The following is a 4,903-nucleotide window of genomic DNA, read 5'->3' as shown; positions in this document are numbered from 1 at the left end:
CACGTTTATGACCCCGAGGTAGGGGCGTTACAGTTGCTGAATGGAGAAAATATTCAGTGGTTAGCATATACCAGGTCATCCGCCTACGTGGCGTGCGTGAGCTTAGTTGGCTCCACTCAACGGGAGACACGTGGCGCTGAGTTGGACTTGCTGAAAAATTAAAAAAAGGCCTTCTTTTCTCTATGTGGGGACAGAGCTGAAAAATTAAGGTCCCGCCTAAAACATCCCTCCTCTCTCTCTCTCTCCTCTTTTCAATTTCCAAGGCCCTTCTTTACCTGCACTCCTGGGGAAGAACAGCCAAAACACTCTTTCTCTCTTTCTCCATCGCCTCCGCCTTCGCCTCCGCCTCCACCTCTCCCAAGAGCCCCGCCGGTCGCTCCAAGCTCAGATCTGCGCCCAAGAGGGAGAGCCCCGCGTCGCTGCGAGCTCGGATCTGCATCTGGCACGTTGCCTCCCCCAAGAGCCCCTCTGCCTCCGCCGAGCTCAGATCTGTGCTCAAGAGGGAGAGCCCGCGTCGCTCCGAGCTCAGATCTGCGCCTGGCACGTCGCCTCCCCCAAGTGCCCCTCCGTTGCGGCTACTGGACTCCGATGCGGGGTCTCGGGAGGAAGAGGGTCGGGATCTCGGAGGGCCCCGATGCGGCGGCGTGGCGGGCCGAGTCGGCGGAGTTCAGAGCTCCGCTGAAGAGGTAGTGCAGCGCGAGGCTATTACTCGACGGCTCCGAGAAGTCCGGTCTCGAAGCCCTGCCTCAAGACATTCTGGTGAGTTGGCTTGCGCTTTCGATTTGCTCGAATGCTGCTTAAATCAATGCGCGGTTTGGATTATGATATGATAATTTATAATGGGTTTTAATGATTGAGCATTTTGGGTTTAACAGATTAGGATACTCGGTCACGTCGTGCACGGCGATTTGAAGCAGCTGGTTCGCGTGTCCAAGACAATCAAAGAAGCTGTAAGTTCATCTGTAGTAATAGTATTGCAATTTTTCTATGCTCAATTTGTTTCTTGCGGGGCGGCGGTTGATTCGTTTCTTCTGCTGCAGACTGTCGTGGCGAAGCAGTGGCATTTTGAGTACACGATGCCCACGAAGATCCGCGCGTTCAGGAACTCGATCGATCCGCAGAACTCGAGTGACTGCAAGGAGATTGAAGCCCCGAACGCCCTGTTAAGGACTTTCAGGTCGTGTATCAGCCGGAGGAAGCTTGTGGATGTCACGACGGTGCTGTTCGCCTCGCCCGATGAAGGCAGTGGACCCGGAGTTTCATGGAAACTGAGATATGAATTAATAAGCTTAGTGCTCTAGATACGGGTTCTGTAGAGTGTAGATAAATTTCTTGTTGTAGATTGGTTGACACGGATTAGGCGGGGAGAGAGACGGAGAGACGATGAATAGGGTTATGATGAACATGTAGAAAGAATCATTGAGCCGCGGTTTCTTCAAATGTTTCATTGAAGATGGATTGGCTTCAGAAGCTTATTTTTTTTTGTGTACATTGTAAAGAGACAGATTTTTAGGTGATTTCCGAGTTGTTTGAAGGGCCATGGGCTATCCTGTGGCCCTTCCCATGCTGATAAAAACACGAGAGAGGAGTGCAGAGTTAATCCTGCACACTCTCCTTGTTCTGTGTAATAAACCTGAGAAATGATATATTTGCTTCTGTTGTTCTATTCTTATCTTGGTTTCATCTGTTCTTGTGTGTGATCACTTTGAAATCTGTGGCCTGACTTGCACCACCACCATCACTTTTGTATGCTTTTGACAATTTTAATTTTGAATCTTTGATGATTTGCATTGATATCTCCAAGGGTCTTGGAAAGGTATAGGGTTTTAGGGCTGCTACCTTAGAGATGATTCCTGAATGGTTCACTTTTTGGGTGCTTTTTTAGATCATGACATGATCAAACAAATGATGGATCAATAAACGTTGTCAAAAGTTCTTTTCCGAAAGCAAACGATTTCGTTTCAACATTCGATAACTTTGTCGTCGGCTTGGAAAATAGTCATGTGCTGTTTTAAGATTACCTAAATTCGCCAATCTCATCCTATAAAATGGAGAACATTACACCTCTTGGGTATGAATTTAAGAAGATTGATGTTATTCTTGACAATTAAATACAGGAACAACTTGATAAAAAAACGCATCTTGTAATTGCAGATTGTAAAAGACTATGCAACAAAATTTGAAATTATTAAGCGGGTAGGCAAAGTCCAATTTATTGCAACAAGAAAATGAGAAAAAAAAGGGTGGGTGATTCAGATGTTGTTGCTTCCATTTTCCTGCTTGAATGCCAGACTCTTCTTGAAGACGAATAAATGCTTAAATCACAGACTCAGACTCTCTCGAAAACTTGTAACTAGTAAGTCTGCCTCCCTGAACACAACCTGCATCAGCGACGATATATCTTCAAAGAGGAAGAGAGGTACTTGACCATAGAAATAAAACGAGCGAAGGCTCGGAGCATCGATTTCAATTAGCGAAAGATCCGAGCAATCTCCCAACTTTAACACCTTAAACCTCTTAAGATTTTGAGCATTCAACTTCAACTGACGAATGGCATCAAAAAATTAAATCTCATGAAAAAAAAAGCGAAATTATGTGAATATGTTGACTTGATTTCATGAATCCGTTGACCTAAATATCAAAAGACAGTCCCCGTCATCCTGGTCACTTTCTTGCTCGTACGTGATGCGAATTTCGAAATTCATATCGCCTCACTTCGCCCTTCTTACTTGCAGGTGGTCGCCGTCGGCGGCTCTCCGGCGAAACCAGAGCTTTCTCCGACAAGTCCACTCGCCTCCACTGTGCCGAAGCGGACCTCCCGAACGCCACCTTCCTCTCCCCTTCGCAGTCACCATTATATCCATCTCCGCCACCGGACACCCCCGCCATTCCCCACCACCACCACCACCCTCTTCTCCTCAAAATCCTGAAGCTCATCGAACGCCACCTCCGCGGCTAGCGTCACCGCCTCCGCGGCCAGTGTCGCCTCCACGACCTCTATCTCCTCCGCGACCGTGATCGCGATCCTCTCCGGCTGTGCGCGGCGAAAGCACCTGGAGGTGGCGCCGATGATGCCATTGACAACGACGAAGGGGTACGGAGGCTTGAACCACGAGAGGAGCGAGCCCAGCGCGGGAGGCAACCGAGAACCCAGAGGGCCGGGGATAGATGGAACAGCAACCCCGAGAGCGGCAACGGCGACGTGCCAGACGTAGATTTGAGCTCGGAGCGACGCGGGGCTCTCCCTCTTGGGCGCAGACCTGAGCTTGGCGGAGGCGGAGGGGCTCGGAGTCCAGCAGCCGCGACGGAGGGGCACTTGGGGGAGGCGACGTGCCAGGCGCAGATCTGAGCTCGGAGCAACGCGGGCTCTCCCTCTTGAGCGCAGATCTGAGCTCGACGGAGGCGGAGGGGCTCTTGGGGGAGGCGACGTGCCAGATGTAGATCCGAGCTCGCAGCGACGCGGGGCTCTCCCTCTTGGGCGCAGATCTGAGCTCGGAGCAACCGGTGGGGCTCTTGGGAGAGGCGGAGGCGGAGGCGAAGGCGAAGGCGGAGGCGAAGGCGAAGGCGGAGGCGGAGGCGAGAGAGAGTGTTTTGGCTGTTCTTCCCCAGGAGTGCAGGTAAAGAAGGGCCTTGGAAATTGAAAAGAGGAAAGAGAGAGAGGGGGCATGTTTTAGGCGGGAACTTAATTTTTCAGCTCTGTCCCCACATAGAGAAAAGAAAGCCTTTTTTTAATTTTTCAGCAAGTCCAACTCAACGCCACGTGTCTCCCGTTGAATGGAGCCAACTAAGCTCACATGCGCCACGTAGGCAGATGACCTGGTGTATGCTAACCACTGAATATTTTCTCTGCTGAATGGGCATGCGATCAGCAACTGTTGCTGATGGCATATATAAAAAGCGTGATCAGCAATAGTTGCAGGATGACGATGAAAGGTGTGTATGCAATTATTATGTGTTTATGAGAGTTAAAAATATGTTTTCTCTCTTCCGGCGCTGTGACTGAAATATCGAGACTGCGGAGAATTGTCGCCACAAGATTGCTAGTACAATTATAGTGGTGATTATCCACAAGTTCTTTCTTCCGTTTGTCGTGCGATTGGTGGTGTGTCTGAACTAGAGGTCCGACGGTTGCGGAGCTCAAATCGAAGAACATCCGATTGACATCGTCTCTGGACATGCTACGAAAGGTAATCCGTTTAACACCCTAAGGTCTTCTGATTTTTTATTGAAATGCACAAACAATACCTTTGGAGATATATGTATGGTTATATCTTTCCGATGTGTTTATATTTAATTTTAACTATGCATGTTCCGTAGAAAACCAACACCACCTACAGTTGAAATTGAACCGCACGTCCCATGCACATGTCTATGTGATTGCCATTTCTTCTGTTGATGAAGGAAGTCTTTTGGTCATTTGCTCTGCAATTGACTTACTTTATCGTACTTTTGGTCGGTCCATGACAACTAGGTCGATCGTGAATCTTGATCAATATATAATCGGAGGATTCGACATTCAATTTATTTCCGCTCCCAAGGACGAGCTTGACATATGGTGGAACAAACTATAGACCAAATCGGCCGCGACTATGTGCAATCCATGGCATGCTGAATGGTTTTAAGTCCGTGAGGCGCAGCTTGCATGTGGAGGTAGTGGATCGATCCCTTTGTTGGGATTCACTGGTGCTACTGAGTACTATCCGTCTAGAGTGAGTTGTCAGTATCAAGTCGTGCAAGAACTTCCATCCGCATTGCAGATGGACCCACTCCGGGTTGATTTCACCTGTGAGAATCATGATTACGAAGATGCCATTAGCTTGATCCAGTTGAAGTGGGAAAATGTGCCGCCCGTGGACGCTGATATGGCCCGAGAAGGAGTTGGTAGGCAAAGAGAGGATATATT

At 48.9% G+C, this 4,903-nt stretch overlaps 2 pseudogenes; one reads left to right on the top strand and one right to left on the bottom strand.

Annotated features, from left to right (window-relative positions):
* Positions 1-254: 254 nt before the first annotated feature.
* On the top strand, positions 255-1,672 carry LOC115681130 (F-box protein SKIP27-like; annotated as a pseudogene).
* An 884-nt stretch (positions 1,673-2,556) lies between these two features.
* Positions 2,557-4,177, bottom strand: LOC115663258 (uncharacterized; annotated as a pseudogene).
* Positions 4,178-4,903: the final 726 nt, after the last annotated feature.

The sequence above is a fragment of the Syzygium oleosum genome, unplaced genomic scaffold (genome assembly GCF_021117445.2).
Source record: "Syzygium oleosum isolate NSW1041296 unplaced genomic scaffold, Sole_v2.1 Sole_v2.01, whole genome shotgun sequence".
NCBI classification, from domain to species: Eukaryota; Viridiplantae; Streptophyta; class Magnoliopsida; order Myrtales; family Myrtaceae; genus Syzygium; species Syzygium oleosum.
Note: the sequence above shows the minus strand (reverse complement) of the source record. Positions and strands in the feature narration are given on the sequence as shown.